This window comes from Tympanuchus pallidicinctus, unplaced genomic scaffold (genome assembly GCF_026119805.1).
Source record: "Tympanuchus pallidicinctus isolate F22 unplaced genomic scaffold, pur_lepc_1.0 scaffold8, whole genome shotgun sequence".
NCBI classification, from domain to species: domain Eukaryota; kingdom Metazoa; phylum Chordata; class Aves; order Galliformes; family Phasianidae; genus Tympanuchus; species Tympanuchus pallidicinctus.
In genome coordinates this window covers 38,864,265-38,885,026 of record NW_026294802.1, presented here as the reverse complement: position 1 = coordinate 38,885,026, position 20,762 = coordinate 38,864,265, and the positions used below count along the sequence as shown (strand labels likewise).

The following is a 20,762-nucleotide window of genomic DNA, read 5'->3' as shown; positions in this document are numbered from 1 at the left end:
TTACAGAATCTCGTTTCTGCAAGTGCTGTTACCTGCGGGGTGAGCCTGCCCTGTCGCCCTGGTTAGCAGGGTGCAGGCTGTTTGGGATCTGCCCTGACAGGGGTGGCAAGGAGATGTACCAGCCCAGCCATACCATCCTCTGGGCAGAACGCATCTTCCACTGTGTAGTTTTTCAGTTCATTGAGGATTTCATAGAATCATTGAGGTTGGAAAAGACCTCTAAGATCATTTAGTCCAACCATCAGCCCATCACCACCATGCCTGTAAACCACGTCCCTCAGTGCCATCTCTCCATGTTTACTGAACACCTCCCGGGACAGTGACGCCACCACCTCCCAGGGCAGCCTGCTCCAATACCTCACCACTCTTTCACAGAAGAAAAATTTCCTAATATCCAACCTGAACCTCCCCTCGTGCAACATAAGGCCATTACCTCTTGTCTTATCGCTGTTACCTTGGAGAAGAGGCTGACACCCACCTCACTACAACCTCCTTTCAGGGAACTGTAGGGAGCAATAACATCTCTCCTGAGCCTCTTCTCCAGACTAAATAATCCCAGTTCCCGCCCCTCCAGCCTATGATTTGTGCTTGTCTGCCCCCAGCTTGTTTATTTGCTCTTCTGTAAACAGCCAGGACATGTAAGGGCAAAGATCTACCACTTACTCCTCATTCCTTAAATGTACCTTTTTGTAAAGAGTGATACTGTCGGGGTTCAGCATGGTTGAAGAGCGCTCATTCCCGCTGCATTCATTCTCACTGCACTCAGTATGACACCGAGGAGCCCAGCGCAAAAGCAGCAATCACCCCAAGACAGGAACCCATGAGAAAGCACAGTGTACTCTATTGTCTGTTCTTGGGGTTAGAAAAATGTGAGTTATGCAGTAAAAAGCACTGAACTGTCAAAAAACAAGCATTGGTTTATGTTTTTATACGCTGCCTGACATTGTCAAGCTCTGGGTCAAGTTGTTGGGTTGCTCTGGAGGCTGGCATGTCACTTTTGATATAATTCAGTTTTCTGTACAAACCATGTAGTTTTGAAAGTGAAGACTTCCCAGATACCAGCAAATATATAGCAACACTCCGCTAGTAAAGAGAAAATAGTATGAAATGTAGAGGCTAAGAAAAAACCATTTATAGCACACATATTTGCCATATTGCCAAACGAAAGAATCGCAGGTATGAAGCAAAAAAGCAACTCTATTCACAACATTAAAATATATGAGGCTTTAGTTTATATTTTTACTTGGTTGCATTTAAGTGGAGCATTTTATTTATTTATTGTACACTGTTGTTTGCAAGTGATTGTTAATACCTGAAGTTTTGGGTAAGCACCTATTTATTTAAATATTCAAAATATAAAAATAAATAATGAATCTTTAGTGACAGAAGGGACCCTCAGATTACCTTACGTAGTCTCTATAAGGCAAATCAAAGTGTTCCATTTTGTCATTTTGGAGCCAATAGTACAACCTGCTTTTGGTCGAAATACATATTCTAGAATGGCATCTGCTGTTGTTTACACCCCTGAACAAGCATGTGAGGGAGATATCAAGATCCTTAGTCAGATTGCTGTGCTCCATGATGCAATCAAAATGTAAGACCCTTAGAAATAAATGCATTTGGTCAATGTATGAATGTAAGGGGATATCCAGAGAGTCTTGAGAAGAAGCACGGTCTTTCTCCTCATGGACAGCTTTATTCAAAATCTAAAAAGGTTTCAATCATCATTCTGGTGAATTAAAGTTTTATGAAACTTTTGACAGAGTTTTTCACAGCATTTGTGTGATTCACTAAAAGATCTGTAACTGAATGTTGCGCACGTCCTTGTTGCTCTCAGGTGTTCAACAGTCTGGTGTCAGGCAACCTTGCAAATCTGATGCATTGCCAAAAGCCAACTAAGAATAAATGAAATAGTTTTCAAACACTATTCATGTGATCAGTTACTTTGAGGATATCATGTGCCCATAAACAGAAACTATCCATGTCACAACACAGAGAAACATCAGTGAGCTTTAAGCCAGACCCACTGCTTTGTGCTGTAAGATTCATCAGTACAAGTATGTATCTTATGAAAACTTACATGTAAGTATTGCAGAAAAAAAGGCCAAAAATTGTTGATTCTTACAAGGATGTTATCTGGCATAAGATGAGTGTAACTGCAGATGAAGAGATTAGAAACTGATTCAACCAAGGATTAACAAGGGGTGCTTATCAGCTGAACAACTGTGATAATCCAATATGACATTTACATCAAATGGGTAATTTTGTTCTGTGAAAATCAGTTTTGACTATAGTGTTATTGACTACAGCAGTGATTTTCACAGACAAAACTCCTGCCATCGCATAGCAAGTATCACCACTGAAACAACTGCAGGACTCTATACTGAGGCTCCCTGCTTCAGAGCAGATTTTCCAGGGTGAAGAAGCCTTCTTACTCTGACAAACAGAAGGAGCATTGCTCTGTGTCAGTCAGACAATGAATTCTCATTAAACACGTTTCAGCCAAATAGGCTTTTGCTCTGTCAGCAGAATATCACAGATTCAAGGTCAACAAAATAAAAAAATCACCCCCAAGGTTTCCCACAGCACAGACACACGGCCCACAATGGGACATAAACTCTATTCATTCACTGTTTTCAGTGAGGGCATTAAGCAGTTGAGAAAATGAGAGTTGGAAAGACAAAAAAAAAAAAAAAAAAATCAGAAAACTCATTCTACAAAAGAAAAAAATTGAACTGCCAAAAAACAGGAAGTTCTTGGAAATGTTTGAATCCTTACCTACTATTCAAATTTAACAATAGGCTCTGCGAGAGTGGCGTGCTTGGTATAACAGCCAGTAGGAGTATCAGATGCAGAAGGAAAACCCGCTGCTGAAAGAAAGAGTTCTATCCTTATGATCGTCATCATGTCACGCATTTCATTTCATCGTTCATTTTTAATCGTGACTGCTTGACATCTGCAAAAATCACCGAACTTCTGGTCTCAAAAACAACGATCATTGTTTCCTCGTTACTCATGCCCGTGTCACACAGGAAAAAGCCCATTCAAAGCCGTGTGGAAGAGTCCAACACAACGGAAAGGACAAATGAGCCCAGCGTGTTTGTGGCCACAACCAGAGTGCATTCACTGGCTTAATTCAGGGTGCTTTTGTAGTCTGTCATCATTTGCAGTGTGCTTGCTTGCTGTGTTGTTAAGCTGGGTATGCTTTTGGCGTGGTACTTCACTTATCATGTTTTCACAGTATTTAGCAAAGAATTTTCAGTTTGTTGATATTTTGCTACCAAAACAAGAGTAAAACATATAAAACATATAAGCTGTACAGATTTATTACTTAAAATTGGTTTATATTAGTATTTTCAAATATTATTTTTCTAATCTGAGGCCTGCCTTCCTGGATTTACAGCTTGTGTGTCACATTCTACTGTTGCACCCTGTATTGGACACCCGGGCCTGATCTCACCCTGCCTCTGCTCAGCCCCTGAGTGGAGCTAGCAACATCAGAAGTACACTCACACTGGGATTCTTGTGCAGCCAGTGAAGAGTGGGCTTGGAATCTCTTGCCTGTCCATAAAGCCTCTGAGCAACTGCCTGAAGAAATGACTTCCACTTTCCTCAATCATAACACTGATATGAGAGTTTGTGAGACTTACCTCGTTCAAATTTCTGTTTTCAATAGATAAGTATAGTCACATTGAATTCAGAAATTATGACTCTTGGAGGATTTTAATACATGGAAATTTAACATCGATGCAGAAGCTAAAAAACAATTTTAAAATATTTGCAAAAACAATGCTATCAAAGTTTGTTTTCAAAAATATCTTTTGTTTTTGACTATTTGTATGAATATTTACAAAAACAATGGTAAAAAAACGTATCTCTAGAGCCAGGATGTACAAACAGAAATGGGCTTTATGGCTAGAAGGATCACAAGCCTGTTAGAAACTGCATGATCTTCCAGCTTTTGGGAGTCTGAGAAAGTCTGCTCTGAGGTATCATGAAATGTATTTCTGCTGCTTATCTTTACACACCCCATGTTAGTTTCAAAATCATCCTGATATTTAGAGACAAAAGTACATCCACAGAGAAAATCAGAAAAACAATTCTTTCATAGATATGTTAAATACTTCCTCCTTTTTTTTTTTTTTTTTTTTTTAGGAAGTAACGCTGAGGTGGAGCTCAGGACTGCATTCCTTAAACAATACCCACAGTTCTTCGGTGAAAAATCATTCATTGAAAAAATTCTTATCAGCAGTAGTAAAGATTCATAAAAGATTAGGATAAATAGACCATGGGACAACTTTCTGAGGCTGAATTCTCATCATTTTTTGCCTTTAAATCAAGAAAACATTTCTTACTAAAAGATACATGATCTTTCAGCTGCAATTTATGAGGTTCGGTGCAAAAATTACTGGGTAACACTGGATGGCCCATGCTATGCAGGTCAGATTAAATGATCGCAATGGCCCTTGACCTCAGCAGCTACTAATCTTTCATGAGAGCAAAGCTATAAAAGACAGATGAACTGTAATAAAGAGGAACTGGAGTCTCTGGAGGACTATTTAAAGAATGTCTCAAATTAGCTAATGCAAGAAAGAGACCTTTTCTGATAGGAAAGCCTTAAAATCGTTGCACTTCCATAGATGTTTTTATTATATATATATTTCATTTTGATAATAAGAGAAATTGTATATTGGTTAAAAATATGGCTTGGGTCCCTTTGGCCTCCCCAGATCTGTTCCAGATTTCTCAAAGTGGGATTTGTGATGGTGATGCTTCAGTAGATCTTTCTGGGAATAGGACCTGGGAGCCTCTCTCAGGGGATGGTAAAACCTAGCCAGGATGATATGATGCTGTGCTCAGGAAAAGCTTGATCAGGAGAGATCAGGAGGTATATAGGTCCTTGGACCTGATCTTGGTGAGCTGGGGAGGCTGATGGAAACGCAACAAGATGCTTGAAGCCCTTTAAGCTATGCAGAGGAAAAAATGGGCCTGGTGTCAGGGACTGAGCCTTGACAAAAAGACTTTCCAGTGATGCTTGTGATTTACTGTGGGAGGAACTGGATGGGACAGGACTATAGAAGCTTCTTTTTGCTTACTGAAAGTCTCAGCCAGCAGGGCTGTATAATCCTGTGAGATGGACTGAGGAAGTCTTGTGGTGCCCTTGGGACAAACAGAAGATATATGAGAAATGTCTTCTAATAGAGCAAAGTTTCCTGCCTAGAAAGTGCTGTGAGTCAAGACTGCCAAGGAGTGAAGCACCAGAAAATGTAAAGTGTTTACAGCCATGGACCTGATGTGGAGGAAGAACACTGTAAGACTGCTGTGACTGAGTTCCAGGGAAAACCACCCCGGAAACTGATGCTGAGCTTTCAGTGCAATTGCAAGTTGGTTGAGATAAGTCAGTAAAGAGAGTGAAGACATGAAAGATACAAAAAAGAAACAAACAAATCAGACAAGACTGATGCGATGGGGAGGGCTAGTGAGACAGAAAGTGAGAAGAAAACAGAAGAGAAAGTAAGATCTTGTTTCTTATGCTTTAAGACAGCAAGGAAACAATATGAAAAAGTGATTCTCTGACAAATGAAAGCAATTCAGTAAGAATGAAAGGTAATGTGACAGTCTCTTTTAACTGTTTTCACAAAAGGCTTTCTGCAATTTGTCCATTTAACAACATACATTAGTGCTGATAGGATGACTTGCTGCATAGAGTGGAGAAAGGTTGGGAAAACTCAGATGAATTAAGCAGGGAAAGCTACGATGGTAGATAAAGAAAAAAAAAATTAAATAAATCAGACTGATTAATTTCCAAAGCACACAGGATGTCTATCACTAACTTCTAGTACGTTCCAGCTCTTAAGACTTTATTGATACCTACAATTAGGGAGTTATTAATTCAGTTGCTGCAGTTACTACCTGTCTTTTTTGTTTTCCTTTCTCTGCCATGAGAGAATATGAGAACTGTAATTGAACAAACGTATTGCAGTCTCACACATAGCACTGTGTGCTAAGGCACCTGAAATGGAAGAGTGCATTTCTCCCTAAATACACCTATTAACACCTGGTCTTTCAGATTCATTTCCATCATCTCATGCATCTTTCATAACTCTATACAAAGCACTTCTAGGGCAATTTAAAAATCCTGGACATGCTGGTACCCTGTGAATGAGTGCTGATGAGTGGCAGCAGTGTGACTGCAGTAGCTTGTTCTCACTGAGGATCTCATCTGACTAACACAGTGCCAAACAGCTCTCATCAGAGATATGTGCACAGAACTCAGGTCATTTCGAGGCATTTTGCAGTGGAGGCTCCTCCTCTCAGCCCAGTTTCTGACAAGGTAAAGCTGAAAGAAATTTTCTTTCTGATTGTTTCATCACCAGGCAGAGACCTGAAGGGAACAGCTCTTGATGCAGTTCCACCTCTGACAACTCAGGCTCTCTCATATCCCAGTGCTGGCTCTCTGGTGGTCAAAAGAGCAGACCCATTCTTCCTTTTCTACTCCTTCTTATGATAACTAGCACATATCATTCTCACAGTCACATAATCTTAGAAGATTCTTAGAAGGAATCTGGTGGTTTTCCTAATATCAGCATCTATCTTTCAGTTATTATGACTTCTCTAATGAACTGTGGATGAGGAGTGCAACTGGCTGACAAGTCAAAATTTTCCCGCAGGGATAGTAAAGTCAGGTAAAGTTAGAAGATGAAGTGAGGTGAACAGATTTTCTTTTTTGTATGGTTTCCATTCAATCTTGGCTAAAAATGCATCCCAGAACGTGTTCGTGTCTTTGCTGTGAGTTGCATTCTTCTTGTTTGGGCTGCTGACTAACTCTCCCAGACTAAATCAAGATGTAGGAATGGTTAGTGAAGGCTGCCCATTAGGCTACTAGTAAAAGACTAGGAACTGAGTTTTACAGCAAATGGCAAAGGAATTGAGCCCAGCTTGACAGTTTTATTTTTTGTCATTGAAGAGAAGTTTCAGACTGTTGCACGTTCCTTTTGTAAGATTATTTATCAAGGGCTGACTCTCTGTTTCTCTGAAGTAGAACTGAATTGGGCAAGCACACAAAGACAGGAGGTTTCCTTCCACAAAAATCAAATAATAACTTGGAAGTGAAGTGGAAGGAGTAAAGCTATAGCTGTGATTCCCATGTGGTGTCCTTTCTAGGAAGAATATATGATTCCACTGTCCATATTGCCTCCTCCAACAATCAAGCAATATATAGAGAAGGGGACGTGGCTGCATGCTTCAGACTTTCCGCATGTGATTTTATTCCCATTTAAAAGTTCATGAAATACAGCCCACAAAGAACAAAGTTCTTTAAAGAGTAGCAGAAGACAGATGGTGCCATTTTTCAGCTGGGGAACTTTCTGTGAAACAAGGCTCATTCCTCAGAATGCTCTTCACAACGGGGTGAAGATTTTTGTACTTCATGCATAATCCATCTGCAGTGATTTGTTTTTCTCCTCTGCAAAGAGATCATAGGCTCATATTAATCTTTTCCTGGTAAGAATAAGTAAATAAATTCATTCCTTCTCTAGCTAAAACACAGAAGTCTTTATGCTTCCTGCTGAAAAGCAGATAAATTTGTTAATTTCCATGCACACATCCTTTATTATTCAGGTCAATAAGTTATATTGCTTCCAAGTTCACATGAGTGTTGAGGTATCTTGCTGGGTTATTGCCTTTGGAAAGTCAAATGCTTCCCAATAGCAATATTCTTCTGTTACAATAATTGCATGCAAAACTTTGTTTTCCTGAAGAGAGCATAGCACAGGGAGGGTCAAGTTTCTTCCTTCACAGAGAACAATTTGAAAGAAGACTTCCCTGTCTTTTTGTCCATGCAACACTCATTACTTGTCTCCCTTTCTGATCCTGGCTATTTCTAGTGTTAGACACAACATACACTTCTCCAGCAGTCACTGTTAATGCCTGCCTTGCAGAAGTCGATAACCAAGATTTTTCTCCCCATTTGCACTCAGTCACACCAAGTGAGTTGAATGAATAAAGGAAATAGACTCAGGATCTGATAGATCTCATGTATCAGTAAAAAGCTTCATACCTAAAGCAGAACTTTTTCTATTGCTACTATAATCTCTAGTCAGACGAGGGTAATTGGAAGTGATAATAGGGATTAAAGATACGGGAAAATGATATAAAGTAGAAAGACCACGTGTCTGGAATCAACCTAATAATAAATAGCAATAAGAACAGCAATAACAATTTTATTGTATTAGTAATTGATTTGTCATCATATTATCAATGTTGGATTCAATTAACTGCACTTTCTCTTCTCTTGCACACTTTATGAAGGCTGCTATCAAGTCTCCTTGGAACCTTCTCTTCTCAAGGCTGAATAACCCCAATTCTTTCTTCACAGGAGAGATGCTGCAGCCTTCTGAGCATCTTTGTGGCACCCCTCTGGACTCACTCTAACAGGACCACATCATTTTCAGGGCTCCATTGCTGCACGCAGTACTGCAGGTGGGGCCTTGCACGGGCAGAACAGAGGAGGAGAATCTTCTCCTTCACCCTGTTAAATACACTTCTTTTGATTTGGTTGGACTTGGTTGGCTTTGCTTTGGTTGGATTTGGTTGGCTTTGCTATGAATCCTTTTGCTTTGAAAAATTTTTTCCCCTGAAACTGTCTATGTCTACATCTCTGTTCTTAATCCAAATATACTTCAACTCTCATCTTGCTACTATTCTGACACAAAAAAGTTAATCACATACAGTAGTTGCATATATTAGGGGCTTGGGGTTTTTTGCAGGTTGGTTTCATGCTGATCTCTAGGATCCTTACTACCTTTGTAAAACCCTGCTTTTCTGATAGAGTTTTCTTTGTAATTTTGTTTTTTTTTAAGAGCACCTTAATGACATCTAGCTTTCCCTTGATGCTGAAGCCTGCAGCTAAAATGTCATAGCTCTATTTTGTTCAGCTTTTTTTCCAGTTCCATTATAATTTCACAATTTCATGATTTACATTATACTCAGTAAGATGTCTTTACCTTGGTTTCATTCAGTTTTCTTAAGACTGGAATCTGGTATTTGTCATTGTGCTTTTTTTTTCTCCTTTCTGTCTTATTTTCATTTGACAAAAGGCCCCAAAAGAACCAGTTTGTCTTTTGACACCCTGCTTAGAAGCAAGACAGAAAAGAAAGCACTTCAAGGCCACACAGTCACTTTTATCCTCCTAAGTCAAGCCAGACTTGACGGGCAGAGCTTAGTGGGAAAAAAATCACAGCACTAAGAGCACTTTGCTCACAAACCTAGGTGTCATATCTACAGCAGCAGCAGTGCTGTCACTGCTTTTGAACACCTTGCCCTTTCTCAAAGAGCAGGTCTCAAAGGCAGTTCTCGAAGTCTCTATACCAACACCGCACAAAGCTTGAAGAACATAAAAGCTCCTCAGCTTTACAACCTCTCTTGACTTGGAGATACATGGACCATCAAGCTGTCATTTCATTGCTAGCTATAGGTTTTACACTGTTGCCAATTGCGCTGCAAGAGGTACTGCAAACACTGCTCTCTGGTCATTTTGGTTAATAAAGGTTTCAGAGGCATTGCTGCGTCTCATACTCAAAGAGAAGCAATTTATGGTTCGTCAGAGAGAAGTCTAAAATATTATTTTATTTTACAGAATCACATTTTCTTTTTTTTTTTTCATACTATTGTAATAATCTTCTCCAGCCTGGGGGCTGGAAACCATTAGGCTGCTTGTTTTTGGGCCTTTCAAGCAGAAGTAACTCTTCATCTTCCCTTGATCTACTGCAATCTCTGGTTCTTTTCCTTCAGTCATTGCTGTGGGCTTTGCTCTCTCTGTAGGCTTTTTCTTGATGGGAGCTGAGGAACTTTAATCAGAGAAATCCTGTGGTAGTGCAGCTGTAGTTCATGCATGCAAGTTGAAGTCCCCCAGCTCTGTGTGTTGTGTGTGCTTACAGTGCACCTGTTTAGAAATTCATGATATGTGAAAGAAATAATAGCCTAAATATTTCCAAAGCCTTTGCTTAATTCCTCTCTCTTTAATTTACTTGTACTCTACATTATTCCTCACCTCCTTTCATAAAAGCATGTTGTACTCATGGGAAGTTGTAAGACTGTACACAACTTTCTTTCCTACTTATACTCTTGGTTTTCTCTCTTATTTTCTGAGTTCAGGTGTGATTCCTCAGCGTGTCTATCATCTTTCTTCTGCAAGCAAATCCCTCTGCCAGACCCTGGGTCCCTCTATTCCTTCCAGAGTCATTTCCATTCATTGCATTAGTGGCACATCTCACTCCTGCAGAGCATCTGCTGTGTTCCATTCAGCCTGATATGTGAAGAAGCTCTCTTAAGCAACCCAAGCCTATAGCTGTGTCAAGACATCTAGTTCTGTGGAAGATAAAAACAAACTTGCAAAATATCCAAAGAGTCAGGGAAAAATTGAGCCTAATATGTTGAAATCTAGAAGGAAAGAAGAACAACATAATGGCAACCAGAGGATTTCAACTATTTGTTTTCAGCTCAGATCCTCAGCAATAAGCCTGTGATTTATTCCCTATGCCAGTTTCCAGAATTTGGCCTAGAAGATGAAACTTGAAATGAATTATGCTAGCATAGTTTTATTTCAGCCACTGAATCACTTTTATATGCCTGCTTAATTTTATGGCTCCATTCAACACTGTACATGTAAGCCTCTCAAATAATGATGGGTTCATAATGACAACACTTCTTCAAGGTGGAGAATTATTATGAATTTATTGTAACTGGGGAACTGAGGTGTAGAAAAATTAACTTCTTGCCCAAGGTCAAGGAATTTCAGAGATTCAGTCCCAGTTCACTGACTTCACTCCCCCATTTCTACATGTTTATATATGTCTTTTTGCTTTTGAGTGTTTTATGACTATTAAATGACTGATGAACAGCATTTCATTCATTTATTTTAAAAACACCTCAAAATATTTGTCCTCCTGACAGACATGGTGAATTGAGATGCTTTGGCATATGAATCACAAATTGCTTCTATTAAATGACTGCAGTTTATAACCCTGCTCTTTAAGGGAACTTTATTTTTTTTTTTTTCTGATGGAATCAGCAGGAAAAACAAAACAAAACAAAACAAAACAAAACAAAACAAAAAGAGTAGGTATTTATATCCAAACTAACACTGAGAAGTCAGGTAGTTCTGCTATCTTCCACTATATTTCTGTTGCTACATAAGCCAGCTATCTTATTGTGCTGCTCTGCATGTTTCTTTATATTTCATTGTATATCCAATTGTCATTAAGCGATAACAATTGAATGTGAAAGATTGCAACTACAATAAAAAGTGCCATGATCTACTTTCTAACAGCATTGCTTCCACAAAGTTCACTGCAGATTGAAACATTAAAAAATAATTATTAAAAACAAAGAAAGAAGTAGTATTAATGTGGAGTTTCTGGATTCTATAGAAAGGGAGCTCTAAAGCAAACATATGGAAATGTGTAAATAAAATTCCTTTTTTTGTTCAAAGGTTGAATCACAAAATGTCATGAGAAAAATTCTACCCTTAACATATTCATTTTTAGAAATTAAAAAAGGGGCAGATTCAAAATATTAAAAAAAAAAAAAAAAAAAGCAAATGCTTTTCTCAGCAAAAATGAAGAAAATGAAGAAATGCAAAGTGTTATATATAGCACAAAACCAAATAAAATGAAGTATTTTCTAAATTCAGCAATGTTAGCCTTACTCTCCAGAGGTTACAGCATTCAATTACAGCGCAGTATAAAAAACAGACGTACCTTCTCCGATCAGTTTTAAATAGCAATTGCAACTATTTCTGTTAGAAACTGGTTGAAACTGTTCTGCTTTTTGAGCCACGTAGGGCCTAAAAAGGTCTCCAAGTATTCACATTCTTCCCTGATCATGATTGAGTGTTTGACTACAGTGTCATTTTGTTTCTTTTTCTGGCTTGGACAACACCAGCAAAACCATTTCTAATTAGATGACTGTACAACTGACTGAATCTGGGGTTAAATTTTCTTTTCTGTTTTTAATAAATAATAATAACTTTAAAAAATTTAAAAAATGGACTGTTCAGTTGCATGATAGGTTTTGGTACAGCAGATCCCAAATATGAAACATGTCTGACTGACGACGTAGGTGTTTATCTCTGGACTGACTACTTTTATCTTTAGGCCACTGTTGTTATCTTCTCATTCCATTTATGCTCAATTTAGATCACTCTTCTTCTGCAATTTCTGCATATTGGCTGGAGACCATGAGCATGTGGGGCTCAGGATTCAGGTAAGTTAATTATGGGAATTAAAATTAGCTGAGTAATGGCAAAAATCCTCATCTCAATGAAGAAAATTTCCAGTGGGCTGTGATGTCTCTTGGTAAGATCTACTCTTAAACCCCAAAATCTTAGAGATAGTTCTGATGAGGTACAAAAATAGACAGTAAGGGAATGAGTACATTTGGTGAAATTCTACCTCATTAACGCCACTAGGAATTTACTCAGTGGCTTTAGTGAATGAGAAAATTCACTCACTTGATAAAACGAAGTGAACGAACAGCCTTCCTTATTTTTTGTAGTACTGTATTTTTATTACATCATTTTCAAGATTTTAAGAAACTGTTTAATGACACCCAGCTTTCAAGAGCCTCTTGGAGTGTAAGCTTCTCAGGAACAGAACAGAACAGCATGGAATGGAACAGGACAGGACAGGACAGGGTAGGACAGGGTAGGATAGGATAGGATAGGATAGGATAGGATAGGATAGGATAGGATAGGATAGGATAGGATAGGATAGGACAGGACAGGACAGGACAGGACAGGATAGGATAGGATAGGATAGGATAGGATAGGATAGGATAGGATAGGATAGGATAGGATAGGATAGGATAACAAATTGTTCCAGTTGAGAAGGTCTTGCAAAGATCATTGAGCTCAACTGTCAGAGTACTTCAGTGCTAAGCCAAATTAAAAAGCTAAAAAGAGGACCTATGCTTCGACATTAATGTTTCTCTTGGTCCCTGCAGCTTTCTCTGCAAGTTTTCCTTTTCAACAGCCTCCTGTCACCATCCAGCATGCTTCTCCAGGACCCTGGGAGGAACCCCCATTTCCGGCATGTTCTGAAAGCAGCAGCTAATGGATATGGGGAGGAGAGGAGAGTGTTTATTTCAACAGTAGCTAGCTTCCCAGTTGAAGAACCAAATTACTCAACTCCCCATGCTGAATATATGCCTGCAAATACAGTAAATGCACACCAGCAACTGCCCCAGAACAGTCCCAGGGCTTTGACCAGCAGCACCTGTTGGATCAGGGTCTGCTATTGGGTAACCCCACTGTACTACAAAGGGACGGTATTTTGGTGGGTACATTCAATTCTTGCTGGTATTAGTCATAGCCTCTGTGACTCATCGCTCTGGCTCACAAAGTAAAAGCAGATTTACCCTTTATAGGGTTTGGCAGTTGGCAGATGATTGTTTCGCCTCTGTGAATCAGGCTTTTATTTATTTAGAGTGTAATCAAGAAGGAACTGTCTGTTTTGTGACCTTCTACGCCAGTGAAAGGGAACAAAGGATTTCTCTTTATTATTATTATTTTTTGGCATCACGCAGTTAAGAGAACAATGCAAAACTATGATAAAGGGTCATTCTCTGGTTGGCTGCCTGCTTGGGTTGTAGCTGTGCGTTGCATTATCCCGGTTAGTCTGAAGAACTCTTTTGTTTTATAGTAGAAATAACTATTTAAATAAAAGTAAAAGTAGGTTTTGTATTCTTTAGAATTCATCAGGACAAAGTACTCCCTACTAGCAGATACCTGGATAACTGCATTACATACATAAAGTTCCTCAACTAATCCTGCTAAGCTCCTGCTGGACAAAAACTAATGAGAGAGTTTTGCAACATGCCTGGCTATTGGATGGAGTTCATCCTGCTGGATTTCAGAGTCTCATACAAATCCCAGAGAAAAATAATCAGGCAGCAGGCAGGGACTGTGGTAAAGCAGCTCAAGGACAGCAACTGGGACAAAATGCCTAAAACGCATCTAGAGATTGCCCAGTGATAGAGCTGAAACAAGTTATAAAAACATAATAAGTATCCAGAAACAATCCAGAAATAAGTTATCACTTATCCAGATAAGGAGAAAACGTTGTTTGGAAAGTTCATGTTGTACCTTAACTTTGCATTTTGTTTAAAGAAAATGGCTTCATTGGTGTGAAGAGCAGTAATTCACTCCTTGCTCCTGGCACTCCGTAGGCATTTCACTGAGACCTGTAAATGATCTGCAATATGTTCAGGGAATGCCAACAAGCATTATTCATCACTACAGCTGCATTTGCTGCATAGCTTTCAAAGACAGTTATTTCAAAATATTTTTTCCCTTCAGTGTTTAACTAGAGTATGTTTTCAAATGTGATGAGAAACCTCAGTGCTTAGTGATCCTAAGCTAAACAACAGCAAAGTCAAAAAGGGGTCTTTTTTCATCCTTATTTTAAGAAATTTTCATTAAAGTTCCCTAAATTGAACAAACTTAAAGCAGGTCTGGGACTGGCTAGTTACATGTGAGTCACCAGGTGATCACTGGGTGGCAGAGCTCAGAGCATTGCACCCATGAGGGAAGGGTTTCTTGTCCTGACTGCATTTCTGTATGGCCACATTGCAAAGATCATGAATGTGTTCTTTTAACAAGGTTGTCAGTTGAGAAGAAGAAATTGGAAAAACTCTAGAACGTTCAGTTACTTACATGAGAAGCTATTTTATAGAGTATCCCATGCTTCTTTTAAATCAATACTTTCTAGCATAGGAGAAGGCCTCAGCTTCGAGATAGGGAAAAATCTCCATCAGGTGTAAATAATGTATGACTGCTTAATCAGTTTAGAGTGGATGATATCCAAGCAAGACAAGTTTCCATGTTCCCACTTTTCTACAAAGATTTTGATACTCTTAACAGTTTCAGAGTGTTTTCCAGCAAAAAGTGTTCTTAGCTTAGTATGCCTGTCAATGAATTACATGAAATGATCAAGGGATACTGCAGTTCCTTCTACCCTAGGAACAATTAGGACAGGCTAAAGGACCACTGACCATTGTCTGTCAGACAATGAGGTAGTGATCTACGAAGATCTATTTCACCTCTCTATTTTTAATAATACAGGAAAGATGAAATGACAAAACGGTAACTGTGGATCTAGACTTAAGATAAAACTTAAGAGAAGTTCAGTTCTATTTCTGCTGAAGCCAAAGGGAGATCTCTGAATTGGTCCCAATTCATACTCAGCTCTATAGGTTTTTGTTGCTCTTGTTGGTTTTCATGCACTCAAGAATGTACATAGAGCATGTTCCCAAACTCTTCACTGTGAGTCTGATAATAAAACTTCACACCACTGAGATCATATTTTAGCGTAGCTTCAGCTGAAATACTCCCAAAGAAAATGTTATTGAATTTCATAGTGTGTTCTATGACTTTCCTGTTGCAAGTAAAATGATCATGAACATAAATAGGTCAAGGAGAAAATTACTTAAGAGACACTTAACTGTACTTTGATCTTCTGCTTTCTTTTCCTCAGCAGCATAATGCCCCTGAGACCAGCAGCTGTCTACATGATGCAATACAATTGTACTTGGTATTGGTTGCCTGTTGTGATGAGCACAGTGCAGATATAGCAACTGAAGTTAATAGAACCCTGATTTTATTATGACTCTCAAGATGTTTGTTGTTCTTTGTATAGCACTTTTTCCTGTTTTCTTGTGACAGTCAGGAGCCTCAATTACTGCTTAATAAGAAAATATTCCAATTTGCTCAACTGTGCAGAAAAGCCATCAGAGTTTAAAACCAGACACAGGATAAAAAGAAGGCATGAGTTGCTTTTTTTTTTCCTGATCTCTTGGTGTCACAGTTTTAAAGCCAACCTCAAAGTGCATTTGGGCTTGCTCTGGGTTTGTGGGACTAAGAAAAAAACAGACCCTATCTGAGAGAAACTGTTCTGACTACATATACAAGATAAAGAGTAGGGGAAATAAGCTGCTGTTAAGAAGATGAAATTAAGTGCAGGGTGATAAAACTGCCCCTTCTTCCAACACACGGCTGTGTGGGCAGTGCCCAAGGCAGCACAGAGGCATCCTGAAGATCCAGGAGCTGACCCTCGCTGCTGCACATGGAACGGACACAGAGGCCACAAAAGCTGAATCAGCAGCAAAGCAAAGTACTTAAAAAAGTCACTGTGAAAACATCGCAGTGAGCTGTCACTGCTGTCAATATTATTGCCTCTAGGTGTAGAGAGGTAGAAGGAACAACTCTTATTCTTTGCACATTATCTCCTCTTGATCACTGCTTGACACAGAACACAAAAAGCAAAAGTTTACACTACATTATGGAGGAACTGGAAGGCTCCGTGTGTAAGAAGGCAGTGAATGTTACCAAATACAAGCAAAACAAAGCTCTAGTTCAACGCCACACTTACATTTTTCTAATGTCAATAAGTTGATTTTTTAAACGATTCAAGGATGACAATGCATTTCAGTGACCTACCTTCTGTATTCCTGGTTCACACATCTTTCTTAGACTGACTTTGGAGCTGTTGGATTCAATGTTTTTTGCTGGTGTTTTTTTTTTTTTTTTTTTTTTTTTTTTGTGACCTAAAACAGCTGTGCCAAAGCTGTAATGTTGTGAGTGACTTATTTGTAGCGGGTTAAGGTCTAATCTATCAGCTGTTGGAAGATCACTTGGATGTTATGCAGCTTTTGGGGCTACCAAGAACTTTCTAAAGAACTTCCCTGAATCCATTGGCCCTGCAAACATACTGTTCTGCACATTTCTACCCATGAATCCATTGGCCCTACAAACATACTGTTCTGCACATTTCTACCCATGAATCCATTGGCCCTACAAACATACTGTTCTGCACATTTCTACCCACGAGACATCTGTGAGATGATCCACGAGTCTGTCTGGTTATGGAATGGGCCAAATGCCTCCTTAGCAAGGGTGGGCTGCACCACAGTGGAAAATCTTTTCTCCTCGGTATGCCCTTGATAGTTCTACAATCTAAGAAATGGGTTTCTACAAATAAACAACATCTGTGTGTTATCAGTATTATCCATCTTCAAGATGGAACACATTCATCTGAGCAGAGCCTGAAAGCCCTCCCAGGAATATTTTAAATCCATTTCTTAGGAAAGCAAACAGATACTTATGCCCAGCCCTATATCCTGCTCAGACTCCTACATTCTCAAGGAGATCCACTGACCTCTCTGGTTCCTTACAGACAAGCTATAGTGCAGGGCAATTAGCCACCTTTAATTATTAGTACACTGTGGGGTTTTTTGACGCATATACTTTGATTTTATCACTTCTTCTAAGTGAGAAATTTCAGTTTAGGTTGGCATTTTAAAGATTGAATTAAAATGATCAGAAGGTTTTAAATACATAAATGCCAAGTATCCATGTAAACTCAAGTCAGATATCTAAATGATCAGAGGAGATCCCATGAAAACAAATGTGCACCAGTAGATTTGTCACAAGCACATTGCCGTGTGATTTGAAGGAAGACCTGAAGCTGATGGAGAAGTAAAACAAAACACATTATAATCCTGTATTTAGAAGAAATATGTGTGCATTTCAATGACTCGTGAAAAAGTATTCCAAATTAGGAAAATTGTCTTACTTTTACCACAGATTAAAAGTTTATTTGTGTTTAGGGGAAACATGAGAAAGAAAAGGTGAATGGCATTTCAATTTTCAGTCCTGATTCAGCAGAAAGAAATCTATGATTAAAAATGCTGGAGGATGCAAATCGGTTGCTTTCCTGGAATGTCAGGCAGGTGTTACTTATACAAGTAACTAATACCCTGTGAATTATTCCTTCAGCGGGTGAACTTGTGGATTCACATAATTTAATAAAACTACTGCAATATAATTATATTTCAGAAAACAAAAACAGCAAAAAACAAAGAGAACTGTAGTAAATAGGAAAGTCTTACCTTCTCTCCACCACTCCAAATCCAGTTCATTGGTGAAATAGTCAGAAGTTCTTCTGGTTCCCAGTTCCAACTTCTTTTGCCTTCATGATGGTAAGATGTCATGAGCTATCCACTATTGGTAGTGACTGCTCCATGTGTTCTCCTATTCTGTTGCAAATGCAAAGGAAAATGAGTTTATAAAAAAAATCCTCCATGAGACTGGCTGAGATGCATGTTTAGTGACACAGAATCACAGAATTGAAGAGGCTGGATGGAATTCCAAGAGCTTAATCGTGTCCAACACCTCTTCAATAGGTTGCACAGGTAGGCATCCAGATGGGTATATCTCCATAGGAGACTACATAAACTCTCTGGACAACCTGTTCCAGGGCTCCATCACCCTTACTGTAAAGAAGTTCTTCTGCGTGTTTGTACAGAACTTCCTGTGTTCTAAGTTCTAGGCCATTAGTCCTTGTCCTGTCGCTACACACTGCAGTTCAGCTGATGGGCAGTTAAGAAGTACTCACTTGCTCAGGAAAGCACCTACTGCTAAACTGTCTGAACTGGTATTTTACCACATTAAAAAAGGTGTTGTTTCAAGGTTGTGATAAAAGCTTTAATTTATTAATACTACATGGAATTAAAATATAGCCATGAATCAAGTGACATTTTACATCTTCAATCCACATTCTATCCACTCATATCAGTTTCTTATGATTAATATGCAAACAGCTTTCTGCATCTTCCTTTCAGTACTGAGTGTTCTTCCAGAGAAAAAATAAATTAGATATATCAGCTTTTTTTCTGATTTTTACCACTCGGAAGTTCTAAAGACCACACAAGGAGGCTTTTGGCAAGTGTGAAATATGGAGTTTTCCACAATAGTGGGTGGTTGCTTTTCTGAGAATCTCGAGCTTCAGTTATGACCAACAGCTTGTGGAAACACTTTCAGACATGAGAAGTGAAGTGCTGAGCAAATTATCCATTTTAGATGGAGATTCCACATCTAGATAAGAGTTCCACTCCCAGCATGCAATCACCTCTCCCTGACAGAATTCTTTCCATCAGACAACGAGATACAAATTTACTTTCTTTTTTTTTTTATCACTATGGGTGTGATAAAACTCCACAAATACAGTAATAGATAGCAAGAAAAGAATTAACTTCTTTGTTGAATTTTGGTAGGCAAGTGATTTGATCCCTTGCATTTGTACGTTGTGTTTGTGTAATAAATAAATTAGGAGACAGATAGTTTTTATTTTGTCATTCTATTTACATGTGATAACAGAGATATGCAGGTTTCAGCTTTGTATTAAAATCATATCAGTGTTTTGAGCTTGTAAGATTTAATGTTTTAAAGGTAATTCTCAAAGGATGTACAGTAAATGTGAAATCGGTATAAATTCTGCAGAAATGAACAGACTGCTAACCTGAACTACTTTGACTCTCTGCAAATCTGGTGTCCACTCTAAGGTACAGGTCTGCCATCAGGAGAGGGTGAGGAGAGGAACACGCTCCATTCATTCAGAAATAAGGGCTAAAATAGCGTCATGGAATCAGCCTTATAGATGCTGACCTCCCCTCATTAGCACCAGGTGGAGCTTCGATGACCAGCTTCAGCCCGACAGCTTCCTTTCAGATGGCTTAGAATACGTAACATGAACCTGCAAGTGTCTATTTTCACCCAATACAGCAAAGCTTCTGATAGCAAGCATAAATGGAAGAAAAGTGCCATAAATATTTCTAAGTGTTTTGCTGGAGCAGGGCCAGAGTGCTCATCTGTTTGCAGGATCAAGCACTGAATCTTTAATGGCACTTAGCACTTGAAATCACTATTGATATCATTGCTCTGATGTGCTGTTGCAGCTCTGAAATGTGAAGGCCAGACCTGAACAGATTTCTTTGTCACCCATCCGTGCTGCTCTCCTTAGCATAAGGAAGTGAAGGTGTAGAAGAAGAGCTCACATTTGGCTGAACGCTGAGCACCTGAAAGTGATTTTCAATAGGGTCCTTCTCACAAAGACAGGAACGTTAAGAGCACGGACACAGAAGTGGAAACAGATTTCGTATACAACTATTACATTTTCTTAATGGTCTACCAAGCCCCTGCCAGGCATTTACCTTCGGTGCAATTCAGGACATATGAGTTTAGAAGTCCAAATTTCCTCTGCAGTCCATGGGAAGAGACACTCAAAAGGCCAGTGGGAACATCCAAGCTAGCTGCCCATAATCTCCTGCTTTACCCATTTTGCTATTTAATTGCAGTATTAATGCGTGGTTGTTTCCTGGCAAGTTATAAAGTACACATGGAAAAAACATGATATTGCAAGAACACAGAGCACCTTTTTGAGTCCATTAAATTCTCCCTGTAAACCGGTAAAAACTGCTTTCACTGAAGTTTTCTATTTAAGCAGCACAAAATGTGTTTTTTTTTTTTAATGCTGTCCTAAACATGCTTTTTCACAGCAATCTAGATAAATGGCCTATAAAAATGATGTTGCATTTTGCATCTGAGATGCTAAGCTTTATTTGGGCACACATCAGAAAGATAAAATAGAAGCAACTTAACAATGTTACGCCTTGGCTTTGAACATGGGGAACATAGCATGTTATCATTCTGCCAAAACAAACATGTTGCATTTGTGACAAATTTCCAGAAAAATAAATTTAGACTCATTAGCCACCCAGCTTTGTTTCCAAAATGACCTGAAAGAGTAGAATACTTTTCTCATCTACATTACTGTTGTTTTAGGCCAAGCAGAGATTGGCTTAAGTAGCTCTGTTCTGACTTTCATTAAACTATTTGACTTATTATGAATCTAATCCAAACAAAGGAA

At 38.9% G+C, this 20,762-nt stretch overlaps 1 long non-coding RNA gene across 1 annotated transcript; it reads right to left on the bottom strand.

The window, feature by feature from the left end:
* Window positions 1–2,778: 2,778 nt before the first annotated feature.
* On the bottom strand, window positions 2,779–20,212 carry LOC128073487 (uncharacterized). The gene is made up of 3 exons (XR_008202733.1): window positions 20,047–20,212; window positions 17,947–18,093; window positions 2,779–2,870 (listed from the first exon to the last, which is right to left on the bottom strand). It is a non-coding gene; the product is annotated as an uncharacterized LOC128073487 (long non-coding RNA).
* Window positions 20,213–20,762: the final 550 nt, after the last annotated feature.